Consider the following 23,836-nt stretch of genomic DNA (forward strand, 5'->3'; position numbering starts at 1 on the left):
GATACGTTAGGAGTCCTAAAGTTAGGACTCCAAACTTCTGTGAATACCAAAATGAGTAAGTGCCTTGTGTGAATACGAAAATGGTAGTAAATTTAGGATTTTGTTTTTAGTTAGTTCTGTGAATCGGGCCCATTGGCACCAGGTTGAGGCATTTCTATATAAAGGGTTATTTTCTAAGGTTTATGCAAGAATTAAATACATTGTTCCGTTTTAAAAGATCTATCAGAAAACGTTGTGACAAATGGCACTGCTGGTTTGCCGTCTGCATTTGTGTGACAATTGCGTGAGGAGCTCAACCACCAGTAAGACTTACTCATCCGTTTATACTTCAATGGTCAAAGAAGCGAGTAATCAGAACTCTTATGGGCTCGCACTGCAGCGCTATGAAACTGCAGAGCTGCTTTGGTACGAGTTATATAACAGTTGCTATTATTATCTTCACATCAGTGAACAAATTCTAAACTATCAAGTGCATTGAACAGAACACAATTTTAAAATTATCCTTTAACAAAGCATATAAAATAAAATTACACAATGCACTTTGCACAAACTGGAACTACCCTTTTGCTGCCACTAGGTTGCGCTGCAGAACCACTTTCAAGGTTACAGCATTAACTTGACACATTTCAGCATTAACCAAGACGCCGCATCAAATGGATTCACCCATGAACCCTACGGAGAGCATTGATGACTGCGAAGATCATTTTGAGACTATGAAAAACGATAACCTCGTCAAATGAGGATGAATGGATTATTGACATGCCCCACGCATCACCAGATAAGATTTTTAATGAAGGGAGAAAGACCTATATATTTGAGAAAATATTGAAACATTTATTGAGCTATAAATGGAGAATGTCACCTTAAACTAATATTATACAATTCTTCGTGGGGTATGCTCTCGTCTAGACATTCATCTTCTGTCCCCTTTTGTCGGGATCAGTTGGAAACAGTTCTACATATATAAGATATATTATGTAGGCTATGTAATAACCTATGAATTGTCACATTACTGTTGCTTACTGTAGTGCAGCTATGTGAAGTAATAATACAATGTACATCTTTATAATTTTGATTTAAACTTTAAGTTTATTATCTGTATATTTATGGGGAGCATGTGTTTATTTTTTCTTTTTGGAACAAATAATTATGCACCAAATAAAATGGTTTGATAATGAAAAGCCAATGTCAGGAAACAGGTCTGGAGGCATGCTTTCTAACTAGTGCAGAGATACACTGCTAAGTACTATCCTGCAGGGCTGCCCTTGGTCATGGCCGAGCTGGGCCCTGGCCCGGGGCACCCAATATTCTGAGGGGCGCAGCAGAGAGCAGCCTGACTTAATGTTATGATTGCACTTCGTCTCAATCGGGTCCTGTTAAAGACTTTTGAAATCAGCCCTTAATGTAGCTTAGCGTCATTGTTAGCACCACATCAACCCCCTGCCCTCCTCCCATCTTCCTTCTGCCATCATACCGCAACGCTCTCGCCCCCACAACAAACACCAAATTTTCTTTACGCCTAGGGTGCTGTCCCGGTCAGTTCGACTTTGGGCCAGCTGTGCCATCCTGCGTGTAGGTTTATCTGTCAAGAAAGGGCTGATTCTATGCACAATATCAGAGCTGCCTGGCAAAGGAACACATACTCATGGAGAGCATGTTGTGTGATTGCAGGCGCGTAACCCCCATAGGGCTTTACCCCTCCCCTGCTGGTGACGGAACCACTCCGTCATCAGCCGCGGTCGCGCTGTGCTGATGACGGAGCGGTTCCGTCACGGCCTGCTCGAAACGCCTGCGCGGCGCGGATTCCGCACCTGCGCTGAACGTTCTATTGAGCGGGCGGGGCCGTGACGGAACCACTCCGTCATAAGCACAGCGCAACCGTGGCTGGTGACGGAGCGGTTCCGTCACCAGCATGCGCCCGCCGCTCTTCCACCCCACCCCCTTAGCACTGCGGCGGAATAGCCGCCGCAGTGAAGGGGTTAAAGGGCTTCAGCCCCCCCCCTTGTGTGTCTCAACCTGGGCTGGTGCAGCTCGAGCTGCTGTGGGCTCGGCTGTGCAGTGTCTGGAGTCTTAGTTCTGGCACGCCCACGTTTTTCACAGGTCTTTGAAGATATTTGCATATTTACATACCTTTGTAAACTGGTTACTAAGGCTTAGTTTGGTTCCAGTACCTCCTGGTGCCTCACTCTGCCTATTCCTCACATTTGTATTTTACATTTACTGCCATAGTGTAAGAATGCATTTCATGAAAAGGAATATAAAGTAGGGTTGCCAAAAGACAAATGCCGCCATTTATTGTTTAAAGAACCTGCAAAGGGGGGCGTGGCCAAGATGGCGGGCTGAGAGGTCGCACTTGCCGAGAGCTCCCGGACCCCTGAATTCCTGCACCGCTTGTAACCGCTGATTCCCCCCCGGATCACGCGGCGACGGAGCCTGGTGCCCACGGTAGAGGTGTGGAACGACTGCTGAGCCCGGTTTGCGCCGTCGGGGGTGAGATTCTGACCGGTGAAGCCCGGGTCGGGGCCCGCTGAATGGCCCGTGTGCGAGCCGGAGGCCACGAGTCTCCCGACCCTCGGAGCAAGACGGAGCGCCCAGCCACCTGTGTGTGAAGCCCGCAGCGGTGCATGAACTGTTGGAGTGGGGGTCAGCAGCGGCTTCGCGAACGGCTCGGAGTTGTCCGACGGCGGTTGTACGGAGCGGAGCAGAGCAGAGGTGAAGAGCGGAGGCGGAGCCGACGTCGTCTCACTACGCCAGCCCGTGGATTGAAGAGGCCCGCTGGGAGAGGCCGCTCCGGCCAGTTGTCTGAGCGGAGCAGAGGAACGGGGCTCCCGGGGCAGATCTCCCCCTGAGGCTTCGGGCCCCGGCGACCATCGCACCGTGACTTTGCCCACTGGCCGGAATTTTGGATCCCGGATTAGAGACGGAGAGGAGTTCTCCATCTTGGGCGTTGGCCCCTCGACATTACAGAGCGGCCATTTTGTGGTCTCCGGCCGGGCAGCTCGGCCTTCCTGGTGCTCTTTGTGTGGCGCTGCCCCCGACTGGCATATAGCTGCTTTCTTTGCTGGACAGTAAGCCTCAACGTCCTCTACTCAGCTGCAATGTCGAACGCTAGAGGACAGCGACGGGGCGAACGAACCTTGCCGGACATGCTGGGACGCGGCGCCCTACGCAGCGGAGGAACCCAACCCGCCACGACCTCCCCGGCCTCGACCAGGGGAGCAGATAGTGGAGAACCCCCGGTGACGAGATCCTTTCTCGAATCGCTCTTTAGCTCCCTTCGGGAGGACTTTCAAACGCTCAAGCGTGAGGTGGCCGGGGTGGTCCGCGAAGTAAGGAGAGAGATGGACTCCCTGGGGGAACGTGTGAACACAGTGGAGGAAGCGGGTCACTCCAGGGATGACGAGATCACCCATTTGCAGCAGGAGGTCCTGCGACTGCGGGAGCAACAGATTGAGCTACAAGCCCACGCCGAGGACCTTGAAAATCGGTCCAGGCGGAACAACATACGGGTCCGCGGTGTGCCGTCCGGTGAGGAGGGTGAATACGTGACTGCATATCTGGTGGCCCTCTTTCGTGCGATCCTGGGAGAGTCGGAGGACTTTCGGATCCGCATAGACCGAGCACATCGGGTGGGTCGCCCCCGCAGAGCTACAGCGCCCGCCCCGGACATTCTGGCCTTCCTCCCGGACTTTCCCTTGAAGGAGCGGATCCTCCGAGAAGCACGAGGGCAGCAATCTTTCCGATTCCGGGACCACCCTGTGACCCTGTTTCAGGACTTATCTACAGTCACGCTGCAGAAGAGGAAATCATTCAAGATCGCAACTGACTTCCTCCGGGAGCGAGGGACACAGTACTCTTGGGGACATCCCTTCCGACTGATATTTCCATGGAACGGTGTTTTACATCAGCTTCGGTCCCTCCAGGATGTCTGCGCGGTGTTGGGCCTCACAGCATCGGATACAGATACCCCGGCTCCGCGGCGGAGGCGAAGCACTCGTGACGGATGGCAGCAAGCTGGAGGGGGGGCCTCTCCTCCGTCAGAGCGTCCAGGCTCGCCCATGATCAGGGCGGACATGGCGGCCGCCATCCAGGAGGCCTCCAGAGTGGCGGCGAACGGCGAAGTGGCCCTGACGGCCTGAACTCACTCCTGGGGGAGTCTACTCTAGCTTATTCCTATTGCAGGTGCGGGGATCCGGGGGGTGGGCTGGGAGGAATGGCGAGTGCTGGAGGAGGTGGCTGGACGTCCACTAGACTGATTTACCACAGCCTTGCCCGTTTCGGGCCGGACTGGGACAATGTCTTTTTTGGAAAGTTTGAGTAGCAGGGAATGGGGTTGGGACAGGCGGGCAGATGTTTTGATTCTGGGGCCTAGAGGGGGGGCCAGTTGTGGGGGGTGGTGTAGATTTGGTTGTGTGGGGACAAGGGGGGTTTTTCTAGTTATGGGGGGTTGGGGTTTGGGGACTGTACTGTGCCAGTGGACGGTTCAAAGTTGCTCTGTTTTGAGGCCTCGAGTGGTGCCTTCTGTGTTTGCCTGCGGGGCGTTGCCTCTTGACATGTGCTCCACTGATCCCCCTTCTTGATGGCTCTTAAGGTGCTTACTCTCAATGTGAAAGGGCTGAATAATTCGGTTAAGAGGCGGGCAGTGTTATCCTTGTTGGAAAACTCACAAGCGGATATCTGCCTGTTGCAGGAGACCCATTTGCTGGCTAAGGACTGCTCGAGGATGCGTACCCCTAAGTTCCCCACGCAGCTCTTCTCCTCTAGCGCCTCCAAGACGGCAGGGGTGGCAATCTTGTTTTCTAGGGGGTTCAGGGGAGAGGTCGTGTGCAAGGTAGCAGAACAGAAAGGGAGACTCCTAGTGTACAGGATCAAGGTGGGGGGTTTAGCACTGACTGTTGGCACCATCTACTGCCCCAATGATCATCAGGACCAATTCTTACACAGGGCTCTGGAGGACATAGCATCCACCTCTGATAGGCACATAGTGTTGGGGGGTGATTTGAACCTGGTTTTCAACGCGGCGATGGACAGGTCTGTGCAGCGGCGCCACCAGTTGGGTGAGCTTTCGGGCTCGATTCGAACTCGACTCGAGGAGCTGGATCTGCATGACATGTGGCGCCACCTCCACCCCACCACCCGCGCATACTCTTACTTCTCACATGCCCATAGATCTTATGCGCGACTAGATCATCTCCTTGTGTCGGGCCCAATGATTCCTTTGGCTTCGGGTGTGGACATGGGGGTCCTCTCTCTTTCTGACCACGCTCCGGTGGAGGGCGCTTTCACTCTGCCCCCGGTGGTTCGGCCGAGAGGGGTCTGGCGGCTCCGGGGCGCGCTTTTGCACAGGCGGTCGGTGGTGGATCAGATCCGGGCGGCCATTTTGGATTTTCAGACCATGAATGATACTGGGGATACTTCTTGGGTGACACAGTGGGCAGCCCTGAAGGCGGTGCTCCGAGGCGAGTTTATAGCGATTTCCTCGGCCGAGAATAGGGACCGACAGCTCAAGAGAGATGAGCTCACCCGGCAGGTGAGGGAGCTGGAGCAGGTTTATCATAGGACAGGGGCCCCAAGGGTGTGGAGGCAGCTGAAGGCAGCACGGAAACTCCTGGCGGCCCTTGACACGGACCGGGCGGAGTATGCGATGCTTCGCCTGAAACACAAATATTACACAGGGGGCGACCGGTGTGGGCGGCTCCTGGCTAACAAGCTTAGGGTGCAACACCAGCAGCACCGAGTGAAGGAACTGGTGGACCCGACCGGTGGTAGGGTCACGGCTGATGAGCAAATAGCAGACGTCTTTCGCAGCTTTTATGCTGACCTCTACACCGGGGAGGCCCCTTCGGCCCGGGCTGAGATGGCCTATCTGGACTCGGTCCCGCTCCCGTCGTTGTCTCAGGATCAGGCTCAGTATCTGGAGCGTGACATCCGTATCGAGGAGGTGATCACGGCGATATCCCGGCTTAAATTGGGCAAGGCCCCGGGTCCGGATGGCTTTATCCCGCTGTTCTATAAAACCTTCTGTCAGGAACTGGCGCCTCTACTGACCCGCCTTTTCAACTCCTTCGCAGAGCCGGGAGCCATCCCCTCCGAATTTCTCCAGGCCACGGTTTCCGTGATTCCGAAGCCGGGTAAGGACAGGTCCGCCTGTGGGTCCTACCGTCCCATTTCGCTGCTGAACACAGATTTGAAAGTGTTCACCAGTATATTAGCTGCACGCCTGGCGTTGCACCTCCCGGGCATGGTTGACTCGGACCAAGCGGGCTTCGTGCCCGGTAGGCAAACAGTAGATAACACAAAGAGGGTGACACACATCCTCGAGAAGGCTTCCAGGATCCCTGGGGAGAGGATGCTCCTGTCCATAGATGCAGAGAAGGCATTCGACAGGGTGCACTGGCCCTACTTAGAGAAGGTCCTGAGCAAATTCGGGATTGGGGAGAAGTTTCGTCATCTGATCTTCAATTGTTACCGGTTCCCTTCTGCGGTAGTCCGGGTGAACGGCGCTAGCTCTCGACCCTTCCCCATCGAGCGGGGTACGAGACAGGGGTGCCCACTCTCCCCTTTGCTCTTTGCCCTGTACATGGAGCCTTTTGCTCAGAGGGTTAGGCAGAACCCCGACATTGTCGGTGTCAAGATGGGTGAATTCCATCATGCGATCAGCCTGTACGCGGATGATGTCATTCTGACGCTGGATGACCCGCGGAGATCGCTGCCGGCCTGTGTAGAGGAACTGAACTTATTCGCCGACGTGGCGGGCTTCAAGGTGAACCTGGGGAAGTCGGCCGCCCTTGACATTTCGCTTACGAACGCCACTAGAGCGGAACTACAGAGGCTTTACCCTCTGAGCTGGTCCAGGGACCGGATCACGTACTTGGGGATCCTATTGGCGCCCTCCCTCCCGGAGATGGTCACGGCCAATTACGCGGCTCTGGGCGCGAAAATCAGGGAGGAATTGGGCCGGTGGGATAAGGGCACGCTGTCGTTACTGGGTAGGGTGGCCGCGGTGAAGATGACCCTCCTGCCTCAGGTGCTTTACCTCTTCAGAGCGTTGCCGCTCCAGCCCCCCGCGGGGTGGCTTGCGGAGACACAGACTGCCATTGCGCGGTTTGTATGGCAGGGCCGCAGGCCGAGGATCAAGAGAAGCCTCGCTATGCTGTCACCGGAATCCGGGGGGCTGGGGATACCGGACTTGCGGAAATATTTCCAGGCTGCTCAGCTCCGCTATCTAGTGGAATGGAGCCGGTGGGAGTCTGATAAGCACTGGCTGTTCCAGGATCAGGCGGTGGCGGGTAGGACGCTGCAGGAAGTACCATTCTTGAAGCGGGCCCATCGACCCCCCAATCTCTATGCGTCTCTGGTAACGCGGGTCCCGCTCCGGACGTGGGACTCGGTGGCTGCCAGGTGCGAGCTTACCACCTTCCCCTCTCCCTTTACGCCACTCATTGGCAACCCGGACTTCGGCCCCGGGATGGAGCAGGGCGCTTATGAGCGCTGGCGGGTGGCCCGCTGCTGCACTCTGTATCACTTGTACTGCCCTGAGGGAGTTGTCCCCTTCCAGGACCTGAGGAGGGATTATGGCCTCCCGGAAACGGAGCGCATGCGATACATGCAGGCGCGCCACTGGGCATTACAACCCCAAGTGCGCGACGCGGCACACCGGGAAATCACGGCGTATGAGCGTTGGTTAATTACTCGCACGTCGGACGCTAAACTGATCTCAGACCTGTATAAAATGCTGCAGCCCCCCTCCTTTCACATTCACAACCCCGGTCGGGAACGTTGGGAGCGAGAGCTCGGGCGCGTGTTGAGCCATAAAGAATGGGAACACATCTCCTTCCGCGCACGTCACTCGGCCTACCACACGGGTCTTACGGAGACCTTCACTAAAATCTCGACCTACTGGTACCGTACTCCGGAGAAACTGCACGAGATGGACAGGGCAATACCAGGGACGTGCTGGCGCAACTGTGGCAATACTGGTACACTAACACATATACTATGGGAATGTCCCCTACTGGCTCCTTACTGGGAAGAGGTCTTGGGTGAGGTGGACAAATGCTTTGGGATAGAACTGCCTAGATTCCCGGCCTATGTTCTGCTAGGGTTGCCGAATGGGCTGATGTATCCCCTTAGATCTAAGAGAGGTAGACAGATCGCGATTGCGCTGGGGTCAGCGGTGCAGAATATTCTCATACACTGGCGCACTAGCACACTTCCCTCTGTAGTTGGTTGGCTGCACAGATTGTGGCATGTCCTTGGAATGGAGAAGATGTCCTTAGTAGCCTTGGGGGATACTGATACCTTTGGGGAACTGTGGGAGCCCTTTCACAGCCTGTTATGCTCAGAGTTTCGGGAGATCACCTGCCCTAGATACCTTAGGTTGTTAAGGCTGACGCCGCCACCGGACCCGCCTGCTTGATTGGGTGGGGTCGGTACTGTATAGCTGGGATTTTCGGAGAGTTGCATGTAGCGGAGACTGTAGATATTGGCACAGTGCAGGGGGTGGGTTGGGGTTAGGTAGTTGGGGGTTCTGTTTGGTTAGGTAGGTTTTTGGAGCGGGGTTGCTTCTCCTCCCTTCACCCCTCCTTTCTTCCCTTCCCCTCTTCCCCTCCCCCCTTTTTCTTTTCCTTTTCTCTTTCGTTCTCTCTTGGTCCCCCCCCCCCTGATTTTCTTTCCTCCCCCCCATCCCGTCCCTCCCTCCCTCCCCCCCCCCCCCCCCCCCTAGTTGTTTGTATGTGACCACAGGTGCGAAAGCTATGCTCCCGAGTTGGATGGAGCCTCTTGCAAAATTGTAACTGCATTGCTGTACTTGCTGTATAATGCGCATTGATGTGCGGTTCCTGTGGTTTATTTGTTCCTTGCCCCTTTGTGTCCTACCCCACCCTGCTTCAATAAAATACTTTAAACCTAAAGAACCTGCAAATACCTTGTCTTGACACTAAATAGGGTTATAAATGAAAAAGTATGTATTCAATTATAATGTGACTTTTCTGTCTTTGTTCCCTTTAATTATCAGTCATGGATCATTCAGGCAGCCCTAGAACACAATTAAAAATGCTTTCTATTTATATTTGGTGTGCCAAGTATGCACAGATAAGTGCTGAAAATAGGCTTTAGGTGATGCTTATTTTTGTACAGCCTGGGATATCAATATAATGAGCTGGCAACCCTAATCATAAGACTGGAAGTTTGTTGCAAGATGAGCACAATAAATATTTCTTCCTCCCTCGATCCCTGAATAGGGCCGGACTGGGAGCAGAAACCGACCAAGGCAATTGAGTCGTCCCGGCAGCTGGGAGGGGAGCGGGGTGCGCGTGGAAATCACTGCAGCAGCTTTTGGTACAGGGGGCCGATCTTGCTGCACTGCTGCAAAACCGGCCCCCTTTGTAAAAAATGGCCCCACTGGTCCCAAAACAGCCCCCACCTTTCTGGCCCACCAAGAAAACGCTTGGTGCCTGCTCCGGCCAGTCCAGCCCAGACCTTGACCAATGCTATAATAGCAATAGTTTAACTTATATCTGAAACCCTACGCCAGCCCTCAATAACATTCTGAGTTACTTCATGTGTCTGGGAATGCACCCTGCATTCAGACAACTCAATCCTCATTCTTGCCCCTCACTTTCACACTCACCCGGCACTTACAGCGATCACAATGCACTCACACTGATCACAATGCACTCACACCATTCAGCCTGCACTCACAGCGATCACAATGCACTCACACTGATCACAATGCACTCACACCATTCTCCCTGCACTAACAGCGATAACAATGTACTCACACTGATCACCATAAACTCACAATGATCACCATGCACTCACACTGATCACCATGCACTCACACTGATCACCATGCACTTACTGGCTCACTGGTTAGAGGAGGCATACCCTGAAGCAGAGGTCAGACCCGGGACCAGGGTTCAATTCACGACGCAGCAGGGTCTTGAGCCCAATTGTCCACGGACTCGATAATTCTCGCTTCAGTGCCCACTCTAAGCACAGGTTCACACTATGCAGCTCTGGGCATTAAGCTTGCTTAATCTCCACAACGCCCCCCCCCGCGGCGGGATGCCTGGCTTTCACCTTGGGGATGCCCAGTATGGGTTATCTCACAGGGAAAAGCCAGGACGGGTTCCCAATGCAAGCGCCGAGATGCCCTAGGGTAAGTCGAGCGCTATATGAGAACACACATACATACATACATACTCCATTCACCCTGCACTCACAATGACCACACTGCACTTATACCACTTGCCATAAACTCACACTGTTCTACCTCCACGTACCCTGTGGTCACATGACCACACCGCTCACTCTGCACTCACAGTGATCACTCTGCAATCACAATGAACGTGCCCTGTTCACCCTGTACCTCACCCTGAAGTCACACAAGCACACTACTCACCCTGCACCGCAGTTGCGGCTGCTATCAGAGGGGGGTGGTGAGTCGGGGGTGGGGAGGAGAGGAATCTAATTTAAAAAATAAAAACGTACCTTTAACAGTTGGCTGGCTGCTGCCTCTCCTCATTTGTCTTCATCTTCCTGTCCTGGCTGGCAGCAGGAAGCACCTGGGCACACAGGCTCCCCTGAGCCAATCACAAAGCTGCAATGCAGAATTGTGATTGGTCTGAGCGCCGTGGATTGACACACAGACTGGAACAATGAGCCTGTGCATGTTCCTCACCAGGCTGTGTGATGGAGCCTGGTAGGAACATGCAAAGTGGGCATGAACTGTTTGGTCGGCCCAAGAGAGCCAGCCAAACAGTTCATATGCACTTAGGGAGTGCACAGCACTCCCTCCCTGCTCCGGCCCGCCCTGCCCTGCCCTGCCCTGCCACTGACTTCAATAGGGAAAATAAAATGTTAATAACAATACGTTATCATTTTATTTCTCCTTTTGAGCAGTGAGCAGTGGGGCGATGTTCATCCGCCTTTGCGGAGTAGCCGCCACTGCTGCACTCATGTGACACTTTACTCACCTGCTCCCCTCACTGCTCACTCTGCAATCTCACTCAAACAAACCCATCACTAACCAAACATTCATTCATCCAATTCTGCACTTACATCAGCACTCAAATTCATATAGTCACCTCACCCACCCTGCAGTGACTCCTCTCACCCTACTCTCACACTGTTGCATTGCTCACCTTATACTCACATGGGTACTCCCGTCACACACATAGTGCAGAGGGTTAATGTGCCTTCTACAAAGAACGTGTCCCATGCAGATCACAGAACTGAGTGTGAGTAAACTACGACTAGCCCTATAAAAAATTGAAATTTTGGGCAAAAAGGGGCTATAGAGAGATGAGGTGCATTGTGGGTGAGTGGTAGTGAGGGAATTCAAGAAGAAGGAGGAAATGGGGGAGGGGCGTAAAAACGGCTGGTGTACAGTGCGTGACAAGTGCTAGGGCCAGCCCTGCTTGGAGTATTAGCCCCACCGAAAGGTAGGGTCTAGTTGCGCCAATGTGTGATGGTGTCTTGCCTGTGAACTACATATTCCAGATTTCCTGAACGGTCATGTTGTTTGCAGACGGCAGCGGTCATCTTGGATTATCGGGTTTAACTTTCCTTTTGCTACATTTCATTCTTGCTAGGCAATCAAGTTTCTATGTTACTGCAGCAAGAGCCCTTTTCCTCATGGATTTGTCATTCATGTTTGTGGAAACCTACCTTAGTGAGAGTTACTGGAGTAAATTACAGAGGTATTCTGGCAGCCAAGATGTTTAGGGAACAAACTCTGAATTAAGCTTGTTTGAGAATCCTTGAACTGTTTGTTTATATAATAAAGTCAGAGATTTTTGCGACGTTGACAACCTTTAAACTTGAATTCATTTGTGAAGCAACATTAAGCATTCTTTTTACCACTCATCACTGTTATTATTATGTACCTCTAATGGACACTAGAGTATTTTTGATGTTTAGTAAGACATACTTGAATTGCCAGCATGGGGGTTTGACATTGACACATGGGTCCTTTCCAGTCATATCAAGGTTTACATGGCAGAACCAACTATTACAAACAACGGTTCTGCATTACATTAGAGGTAGAATATATTACTGATAGGAAGAGAGTTGATTACTCATTGTATTGTTACATCTATTTGTATTTCAATTGAGAGAAAAGTGTGCTTCATGCAATGAGATAGTTACAAAGAGATATTTAAAGGGCATATCTTTTGACTGCTGTAGCTTGTAGATGACCGATTGCTACATTCTTCTTGTTTGCCTTTAGATATCCAATCTGTAACAATGTCTTACTTCAATCCTTATCTTATTGGAAACGTTTGATAATTCAGATACTGCTCCATACACAAATTTAACCTCAGTGCTCCTGTAGCACCAAGTGGTAGACAGATGGACTTCCACACCTATGTCTACATCTATTCAAGTAGAATTTCTCACCACACCCTTGGCAATTCCTGAATGATTCTTTGGAAAGCAAAATAAATGAGCATTTTTTATTATTTGAAGCCAGTTACTTTTTAATTTTTTTATAAGAACCTTTGTGTTGCCATAAATAAACATGACATAATTGGACAAACTACTCAAACAATTCACAAATATAATCATACTATAGCCTTATAGCCCGCCGTAGCGGGCTATACCAGCTATTAAAGGCCCGCTGCAGCGTTAAAGGCCCGAGCCTAAGGCGAGGGACTTTAACAAAGCAGCAGGACTTTAAATGCTGATATGGCCCTGCTACAAAGGGCTATAAGGCTATTAGAACATTCTGCCACTAGAGGGCAGAATGTTCTAATAAATAAAACTAATAAAACAAATAAAACAAAGCCTTCAGGGAGAGCGAGGGGATTGAAATCCCCTCAGGTTCCCTGAAGCCTTTGTTCACAGCCAGAGCTGGAATGTTGGAGCTCCGGACGTATACCAGCCATTATAAGCCCAGAGCTACTGCATTGTTTTGAATGAAGCTTCCAACATTCCAATGTTCTAATAACAAGTATAAACAAAAGTTTCTTATACATAGGTATTTGGTACATGATAGGGTCCCTTGGTACAGTTTGTGACCTTGGAAAGACCTGTAACATAAGGAGGAGAATGTTTCCTAATATATGATGATACTGTACTACAAATGGCATATATGACTCCTACACAACATTACTTTTAAGGTGAGAGCGATCCCATATGTGTACACGGTTTGGGAGTCAAGGAGACATATACTATCTGCTTTATGAAATAAGATTTAGGGTCTTGCTTTGGTATATAGTCATCCTGTTCAGTTTATATATGTATGATTATTACTCTAAATGAATGAAGATTTATATTGGCACTTTCATTAAGTGGAAGTTAGCCTATTTATAAGTTTATGCATGGTGTTTTATCTGTGTTCTCTCCTGTTTCTGGGATTTTTAATTTTCATGTGTGGATTAGTTATAAATTATAGGTAAACGGGTTTTCACGTCTATGTTTGGATCCACCTATGTAATAGGTCCAATTTACATAGAATGAATGGAAACTGGAATGTGTTGCAACTTTTGTTTAAACTTGTTAGTATAATTATGTTTGTGAATTGTTTGACTAGCTTGTCCAATTATCTCATCTTGATTTATGTTACTATAGGAACCAGGACCAAGATGAAAAATAACACTGAATCATAAATATGTTGGATAAAAAATAATGAGACATAGAAACCATCTCAAAGGGGACGAGTAGGAGGAAATCGAATTTTAGTAATATAAAACAATTTAGGGTAAAAGGACTAAAATGGACTTCCTTGTTAGTTAACCAATTGAAGGAATGAAATAAAACATGTTTAAAACATGGGAAGGTAAACATAATGATAAAGGGGTAAAGAAAAATAAAGTAGGGGGCAAGGATTGTATCTCCCCTCACATTGACTAACTCATATAATAATATTTAAACACATTGACCACATTTCAACATGCAATACAAGAACCTGTGTTCTATAATCGAGCCAACACTGCAATCTACAGTATAAAGCAGCAAATGTAATAAAAAATGAAAGCGAAATTATTCATCCAATATTTATGTGAAAATAACATAAAACCAGGGCCACTTGAATTATGCAGCAGAGGAAGCCTAAATAGTGTGGCAGGTGTCACTAAACTATGTGGCAAGTACAGGCAGATTATGCGGTGCGATGTGGTACATTTTGTGATAGTATTACTTTATTATTTTGGCACATAGTAACACTGCCTGGGCAAACTTTTTGCCTCACAAGTAATACAGTAATAAGCAACAAAAAGGTAAGCTGCCAACCATTTCAAATGGCCTTCTGTAGTGGCGTACTAGTCGTTGCACATCACGTAACGACGTGACGTGCAGGCGGCCATGTTTGGCCGGATGCGCGCGCAGCTCATTAGGAGGCGCGACGCACACGGGACAGAAGCGCCGGCTCGGCGCTCTTTAGGAAACTTTAATAAATAAAGAAAAAAACGTTAACCAAGCAACCTGGAGCTGTATTTTATTGAAAAGCACATTATTACAGTGGCGACGAGGCTGGGAAACCACCACCAGGCACCCAAAAGAAAAAAAAAATCGGAAAAAAAACAAAACGGACCCACCACGAGGGAACACAAGAGGGCACAACTGCACACTAGTGAGCCCAGACCTGGTTAGAGGTCTACCCAGCGCGGACAAGCAGCCAGGACCGCACACTGAGTGGACAGAGTCGAACAGAAGCCTCAAATCCAAGGTACGACCCTAAAGAGCGCGGCAGAGCCACCCACACCCTGTGAGGGCATACAACAGGCCAACAGCATATGGACACTAGAGCCTAGAGAAACGCGCCAAAGCAACCCAACCACCACAAGTTGAGAATCAGCGCTGGCTACCACAAAGGAGGGGGGGCTAACTCTGATAGTCCCCAGCTGCAACCAAAGACAGAGGAAACGGACAGCACCCCAGGTAGCCCCAGTAACAAAGGGAGTGCCACACCTAAAGTTAAGGAGGAGAAAATGAGCACACCAGCAGGATATGCAATTGCGCCAGTCCAATTCCTACCCAAGCCTGGAGAACCACTAATGAAGTGGGAAGACTGGAGAGAGTATATAGACAATTTCATAGGGGTCCTAGAAGACGAGAGTGAGGAAGTATTTAACCCTAAAAGAAAAAAGCGCATCCTACTACTCAATCTAGGACCAGAAGGACTCAGAATATACAAAAGCCTGGTACCCAAAGAAAGAGGAAGTGCAGACAATGATGTTTATGCCCATGCCATAGATGACCTGAACGAACACTACCGACCCACGGTATGTGTGTCAGTCGACAGATTCAACTTCCAGCAGAGGAAACAACGGCCGGGAGAGACGGTAGAAGAGTACGTGGCTGCCCTGAAGAAGCTAGCGACCACGTGCAGATACGGAACATGGGAGGAAGAATTCATTAAGGACCAAATAGTGATGCACACGACTAGCACTAACGTTCAGGACAAACTGTGGGCCAGCGGGGACACCACCCTCAAAGATGTAATGGTCATCGTCAAACGAGCGGAATTGGCGCGCAGATGCGCAGACGCAACCAAGAAAGAAACAACACCCAGCACCATGGTAAACAGGATATACAACGAGGAACCGCGCAGAGACCAAAAGTACAAAGGTTCCACCCCAAAGGGTCCCAACAGGTGGCAAAGCAACGCCGGAACCCCAGGGAAACAAGCAAGCAGCGACAACAAGAAAACATGCTACAGATGCGGAAGTTGGTCCCACGAGGCACATGACAGGAAATGCCCGGCGTTCCGGGCCAAATGCATGTACTGTGGCATCATCGGCCACTACGAGAAAGTGTGCCGGAAGAAATCATCCAAGAGTGTGGTGAAATACATCGACCAGGGCGAAGAGGTCCAGGACGAAGACGTGGAAGAAGAGGTAGTCACAGTACTGTGCATATACGACCAGGTGCTGAGTGTGGATGGAAAAAGGACAACCAAACCGGTCTTGGAAATGACGATTGGCGGAATACCCATAAGCGTAGTAGCAGACACTGGCTCCCCCTACACCATTGTTCCGAGAGCAACCAGGAGGAAACGTTCAGTCCACAATTGGACCCAGAACTAGAGAAGCTGGACATCCGACCAGTCACATATAACGGCGACCGCATCCCTATGGCGGGATTCCGACCCTTGAAGTTCGAGTTTAGGGGCCGATCAGCGTCCTGCAAGCTATACATCTCAGATAAGGGACCGTCAGTCTTAGGATGGCTGGACCAGGGTGACCTGGGAATCAAATTGGATCCAGGAGGTAAAGAGCAGATACTGCTCACGGAATCAGAAGAGTGGCCGGATCTAGCCAAGTGGAAAGAGGACTACCCGAAAGCATTTGGAGGCACTGTTGGTAGACTGGAGAGATTCCTACACAAGATAATACTCAAGGAGGGAGCAACTCCAGTCGCCCACAAAGTAAGAAACGTGCCCATAGCGGTGAAGGACGCAGTCCAATCGGAACTACAAGACTTGGAAAAAAAAGGGATAATTGAACCCATCACATGTGCACAGTGGCTCGCGCCATTGGTGGTAGTCATGAAGCCCAACGGGAAGGTCAGGCTCTGTTTTGACCTGAGAGAACTAAACAAGAACATAGTGGTGGAGAAGTTCCCTCTCCCAAGGATCGACGAGATGTTGGCGAAAACCCGGGGAGTCAAGTGGTACTCCACCATTGATTTAACCTCCGCTTACCACCAAATAGTCTTGCATCCGGACAGCAGAAAACTCACGTCGTTCATCACCCCATTTGGATGCTATCAGTTCTGCCGTATGCCGTTTGGATTGACTTCGGCAGCTGCAGTATTCCAGAAGCTAATGCACCAGCTCTTTAAGAACATGGAAGGTGTCCAATACTTCCAGGACGACATCCTGGTAATGGGGCGTGACAAGCTGGACCATGACGTGAAACTTGGCAAGGTGCTGGAAACCCTGGAGAGCAAGGGGCTCACGGCAGAATGGACAAAGTGCCGACTAGGCCTAGAGTCGGTGACGTATCTAGGCCACGAGATAGGGGTGCAAGGAATTACACCCAAGGTGGAAAACGTGAAGGCAATATCCGAATCTCCACCCCCCTCCACCAAGGAAGAGGTCAGGTCATTTCTGGGCATGGCGGAGTATTACAGCAAATTTGTGGTACACTTTGCCTCAAAAACACACCACATGAGGATGCTGACCAGGGAGAGCACCACCTTCCAGTGGACATCGGAGACGCAAAGTGAGTTTGAGACGATCAAGGAGGATATCGCAGGAGCGGTACCACTCCAAGGATATGACCCACAGGGCACAGCGGTGCTCACGACCGACGCCAGCGACAAGTGCCTAGGCGCGGTACTCATGCAAGATAGGGGGCAAGGGAAGATGGAGACGATCAGTTTTGCCTCCCGTGCATTGAACGACACCGAAAAGAAATACAGTGTGATTGAAAAAGAAATGTTAGCGGTAGTCTGGGCCATGACCAGGTTTCGACAATTCCTTTGGGGAACCCGATTCCATCTAAGGACAGAACACAAGCCCTTGGTGAAGGTGCTAACATCCAGTGGGCATGCCAATGCCACCCCCAGAATATCCAAAATGACTCTGAAATTGCTCGAGTTTAGGTACGATATAGAGTACATTCCCGGAAATCGGAACCGAGTGGCAGACTACCTGAGCAGGGCGGCGGCCATGGAACCTGGTGAGGAAGACCCAATGGGTAAGGAGGAGATGGTAGCTCTCATGGAAGACCAAGAAAGGGCCATCAGCTACCAAGAATGGACGGAGGCATACGAAGAGGACAACGTCATGCAAGAAATGAAGAAGCACATTGTAAAGGGTTGGCCAGACAAAAGGCAACTGGGCGAATGCCTCAAGCCCTACTACGAAGTTAGGGAAGAATTATCGTTGGACGACAAAGGAGTGTTCACATACAGAGGAGACAAAGTGGTCCCGCCAAGAAGCATCATACCTAGGCTGCTGGACATCCTACACGAGGGCCACCTGGGCATAGGAAAAATGAAGCTAAGAACGAAACAAGATTACTGGTGGCCAGGTATGGACTTTCGGGCAGAGAGACACGTTAGAGACTGCCCACAGTGCCAAGGCGCGGACAAGACACTCAAGCCCTTGCGTCCGGCCCTGGGAAAGTTCGACCCCCCACTGAACCCGTGGGAAGAATTGTCAATAGACATTTTGGGCCCAATCCTTGATGGCCAAGGCGTCCAGAAGTATGTGTGTGTTCTTATAGATAGATACTCCAAATGGCCGGAAGTGAAGATTGACGAGACCATGGATACGGAAAACATACAGAATTTTCTGTCCGACACGTTTGTAAGAGAAGGCATCCCCAAGTCCATCCTGAGTGATAACGGACCCCAATTTACATCTGAAAAATGGAACAAATTCATGCAGAGAAACGGCATCACAATCAAACACACGTCAGTCTACCACCCAGCTGGCAACGGCTTAGTGGAGCGATTTAACAGGGTGGTGATGGAAGCTGTACAAGCGGCGATCTCTAACAACAAGGACTGGGAAAAGGCTATATGGAACATGGTATGGGCGTACAGAATCACTCCCACCGGAACCGGGTACAGCCCGTTCCGGATATTGAGAGGCCGGGAACCGTTCACGCACGGGTGTGGAAAGAAAAAATCATTACCAGTGAATGGTCTCCTGCAGTAGTACAAGCCAACTTGGAGAGAGCACAATCCATCTACACCAACTACTACAACAAACGCAGGAACGTGAAAGGGACAGTGTTGGAAAAAGGCGAGTGGGTAAGAGTAAAGTTGGCATCACTACAGAAGAAAGGAGACAGTAAATACAGCAAACACATGCAAGTTAAGGAAGTGTACGACCGAGCGGCCCTGCTGAGTGATGGGAACGTGTGGTCCCAAGACCGCATGGCCAGATGTAACAAGATCTTGCAATGGGAGCAAAACGGAACTGAATGGGAGGACATGGAAGATCCGAACGTAGAGATGGAACAACGCGCAAGTGAGCAGCAAGATGGAGGAAGTGCTAGAGGTGAACGACTGGAGGAGAGGAGAGCGAATGAAAGCCAAGGAACTGATATGGACTTACAAAGGAGGAGTACGGATGAGAGCGCGGCTGCGCAGAGAGAGAGAAGCACAGAGACAAGGAGCAGGGAGGCCCCGGCGACCCCGACCAGAGTGACCCGGAGTGGAAGGCCTGTGGTGAGACCTTCCAGGTTCCAAGATTTCGATATGGACAGCGAACTGTAAGTGACTTTGCTTGTGTTGGAAAAAGGGGAGATATGTAGTGGCGTACTAGTCGTTGCACGTCACGTAACGACGTGACGTGCAGGCGGCCATGTTTGGCCGGATGCGCGTGCAGCTCATTAGGAGGCGCGACGCACACGGGACAGAAGCGCCGGCTCGGCGCTCTTTAGGAAACTTTAATAAATAAAGAAAGAAACGTTAACCAAACAACCTGGAGCTATATTTTATTGAAAAGCACATTATTACACCTTCCACTTCCCACTAAACCGTGTTGCTGTGTTTTTAGTAACTTTTCATCCGTTTTGAGCTAGACACATTTTTTTGTGGCGAACGTTACAGAATTCAGACACAAAGAATTGGGCACTGAACTGGTGCTTAGAAGGAGTTTCAAAAAGTTTGCCGTTTTAAAGGTAGTGACTATCAGACTGAGTCGGACATTGATTTAAAACTAAGGTGGTGCATATCGTTTTCAGTTTGGAGTTTTCAGGCCCCCGAGGAAGAGTCTTTCAAGACTCGAAATGCATCGGGCTTCATTCAGCTTGTCACACTGTGTCATTATCTCATGAATTGAAAAGATGTGTAAAAAGTGAATTTAATGGAAACGTTATTGATTGACTGAGTTGATGAATTTCAGATCAAAAATAATTATTATGTTTGTAAAAAGCTGAATAAATGTTTAAGTTCAAGATTGAATAATGGAAAATTTCTTTGAAAAAATTATGATTAAGCAGATAAAATGGTTGTGAATATTTTTCACATATAGCAACAGTGCGCAGAGGTTGAGTGGCCAGTCCATTCAGGTTAGGGAGTTCATTTGTCTAGGCACGGTGTGTGGACAAACGTGCGACCTCAGCTGCATGCTTGTAAATAAAAGAATAAAGATTTTATACAAGAAAGAAAAAAGTAACAAGAATTGGTGTGCTTCTCCACTAATAATCATCCAAATATGGCAAAACCAAAATTATGCAGAAAACGCAGCAGCTGCAAAATCACAAACATTCAGTGGTCTTGCTTAAAACACCTGACCCCCGATAATAATTAATACGAGATTATTTCCTTGCAATTAATCTCATTCTAATTAACGGATACGAAATAATGACATTGAACAGTGTAAAACGGGTGAAAACATAAATACCGTTGACGGTACGGCTATTAATGGAACTAGGAATTAACACAAAGACCTCAGTGTCACTCTGTTCTAGCCTGTGTTCTACTTATCCATGGAAATGACGTAAATTCTCCCACACATTATTGTGACAGATACATGTCTGATATCTTTGAAAGACATGCATGCCTTTCACTTACCAATTTACTTTGATGACCTTTTAAGATGTTTAAAACCTCTGCAAAAATACAAGACCAGGCATTTTTTGATGTGAGCACATTACATACATCAATTTAGTTCTGTTTTGGCACTGAGCAAAAATGTTTTCTTAGCTTATTTGTCAAATCACCAAAAACATCATCCTGAAAGGAACCCTCGACTACTGACCACCCGGACCACAAGCCACCGCTACCAACCTCACCTCTAACTTCACTATTCCGCTCATAATTGACTCCAGAGCCTACATTCTCCTCGGTGACCTCAACTTTCACCTGGAAGACTGAAGCAACCTCTACTCCACAGTACTCCTCGAAAGCTTGAGCAACACATTGGACCCCATTTTGTACTACAAGTGACAGCATCAAATACTACTCCATCACACAGCTCACATGGACTGACTACTCCATCATCTACTTTCAAATCAACACACCTCAAGTCAGCACCCGTACAAGGTTCAGCATTCCAACCTGCAGCTGGGGCAAAATCACAGAAGAAGACTGGCTCAGCATTCTCAGCACAGATCAACCAAGTCCCACAGACTACCTCAACAAGGACATCAACAACTGGATCAAGAACTATGTGGACTGCCTCACACCCATCAAATCTAACAAGCAGAGCAGATCAAACAAGCTGGACAGCTGGTAAACAGAAGACCACCAAACAACACTATAAACAGCTTGAAAGTAAATGGAAAGCCAGCCATGACACAACCAGCAGAACTCCCTACAAGGCTGCACTCAGACGCTATTACCAGCACAAAAGATACACCAAGTAAAAAGCACTAGCGGACCGCATCAAGGAAGCTCCTACAGCTGCAAGAAGATCTTCTCAATTGTCAAGGATTTCACCTTGCCCTCAGCCACTGTCAACAGCATTGCTGCCTCCCAACAACTCTGCAACAACCTATCTAACGTCTAACCCACGTGAAGTGAACAAGGTGTTAGCCCAAACACATTTGGATCTCCTGTATCAATCAAACTGTAATGCTTCCCATATGACTAGTTCCAAGTAGATCAGACGTGTGTGCCGGTGCTCATCTTTTCATTAGCAATCGCGCAATTGCTATTCATAGAGAAAGCATTACAATTTGTTGATGCAGGTGATCCATATTGTTTCCTATATTACTGTAGTGCCCAGGTCCCAGTGTTACTGGGTTGCCCCTTGTTTTACAACTATGAAGTTCAACTCCAACATCACAGAAGTACTGGTGTGCGGCCAGGAGCCCTCCCCATGAGACTCCACCTGAAGACTAGGCAAGAAATCTATAAATAATCCTAGAGGACAAGCTCAACATGACTGTTCAAGTCAACGCAGTGCGCACCTCCTGCTTCCACATCCTATGAATGCTGCGAAAGATCTTGAAATAGTTGCCTCAGAACACCATACAGACCATCAGGCAAAGCACACATCACAAGCAGGTTGGACTACGACAACGCTCTATATACCAGAAACTCCACGCACTCCTACAAACACACTCCAGACCATCCAGAGCACTGCTGCAAGACTCATACTCGACCTTCCATGCTGCACCCATAACACACCCCACCTCAGTAAGCTTCACTGGCTCCCCATTCACAAGCACAGCCAATTCAAACTTCTCACGCACACACACAATGCTCCAAACTCTGACATGGTAGTCTGCAAGAAACAGCAGACTGCCATCCATGTGTTTGCATTTTCAAAAGCAGCCCATGTTTCTTAACTAAACGTTGCAGCTCTAAGAACCATTTTTTGTTTCACGTTTGGAAAAAAAGCAAGCGCTAGGGGGGTGACAGGCAGTGTCCTTCTCCCCATCCTTCCCCCTTGGGGCCACCCAAAATGAAGGTGAATCTGTCCAAGGGGGCCACACTTACCATTTGTACAGCACTTACCACCACCTTTCAGAAGTTGGTAGCATTTTAAGTGCCATTGCAAAGTATTGATACCTCTCTTACTGAATTGAAATTGCAAGAGGTTGCCCCTTTCACGCCTCTTCATAAATGGGATTTGGAATGAATCACAATCAATCAATCAAACAGCATTTGTAAAGTGCAACACTGTCACCCCAAGGGATATCTGGGCGCTGTGTCTCCATCAAAGAGACAATCGCAGTCGCAAAAGGTGCTTAATAAATATTTAAAATGTCCTTTTGAGGTTGCAAAATGTCAACTGAGACATTAGCCAAGTAATGTGCCCATCAGATCTGTAGACCATTGACTGGCAAGACCTTATTTGAACATGTGTAACACAGACGCTCTTTCCTGCAGGTTTCATTCTCTCCCTCGGATCCAGAATATTCTATGTACTCCCCCCATATACATGTTTATGCGGTCTGAAGTGAACCAGTTGGGGAACTCACAGTAGCATGAGCATGAGGGAATCTTACATTGCTTTATGTATGTAAGTGTTGTGCCTCTTTTGTGGGTACAAGTATATCTGGACTGGGCTCCTTGGTGTGTTCATGTGATGGAGGCCCACACCGTTGCTGCAACAGACCGGACCTCCCATACAAAGAGCTGGCAGGAAGGGGGCCATGGGAGTTAGATGGAAAAGATGGCGCTTCATTGGAAGTGGAAGCACAGTAGACTGCAGCAGGAGTGTGGAAGTGAAAAACGGGAAAGTGAGGAGTAGAGTGGGGAAGAACACATCAGAGTCTGAGCAAAAAGTCATGTGAGAGTATGAATCAACATTGAACCCCTTGCTGCCAGGAATCAAGGCCAGGCCCTCTGCTCTTCACCATATTTCTTCTGCATCTCAGACAATGCTCCATTGGAGCGTCCCCATGTGACCATTGCTTTACAGCAATCGTGCATCTCACCAGGGCATATTGTCACTGCAGCAGCACTGTACACATACCAGTTCTCTCCTGATGCATATTATGCAGTGCTCATCTGGAACACAGAGCTATGGTCTCCTGACACACCATACCCTCAGTTCGGATGTATGACGTTACAACGCATACTTTTACCAGGCATGCCTTTACAACGCAGTTTTTACATTGCAAGCCTTTACAACGCATAGAGCTTTGGGGCGCTGGATAGTGAAAAGTTTAATTTACTATTCCATCTCCAGTCCTCGTGGACACTAGGGAAGGTTTTGGATAGTAAATTAAAATTATTCCCTATCCTAGAGCGCCCCCCAGCGCAATGCGTTGTAATGGTTTGCGTTGTAATGGTCGTGTTGTAATGGTGGTGCGTTGTAAAAGTTTTGTGTAAAGGTTGTTCACCCCTCAGTTCCTCTTCTGCACCCTAATGCATATGATCTGTCCCCCATGCTACCGAAATGTATTTTATCTGTAGGTCTATGGCAAGGTGCGTGACTGGATCTGCATAACAGCGTGTACTGATTTGCAAT

At 49.2% G+C, this 23,836-nt stretch overlaps 1 protein-coding gene across 2 annotated transcripts in view; it reads right to left on the reverse strand.

Annotated features, from left to right (window-relative positions):
• FAM107A (family with sequence similarity 107 member A) overlaps positions 1 to 23,836 on the reverse strand; it is an 850,316-nt gene that overhangs the window by 29,685 nt on the left and 796,795 nt on the right. The window lies entirely within an intron of this gene.

Source organism: Lissotriton vulgaris, chromosome 9, assembly GCF_964263255.1.
Source record: "Lissotriton vulgaris chromosome 9, aLisVul1.2, whole genome shotgun sequence".
Lineage (NCBI taxonomy): Eukaryota > Metazoa > Chordata > Amphibia > Caudata > Salamandridae > Lissotriton > Lissotriton vulgaris.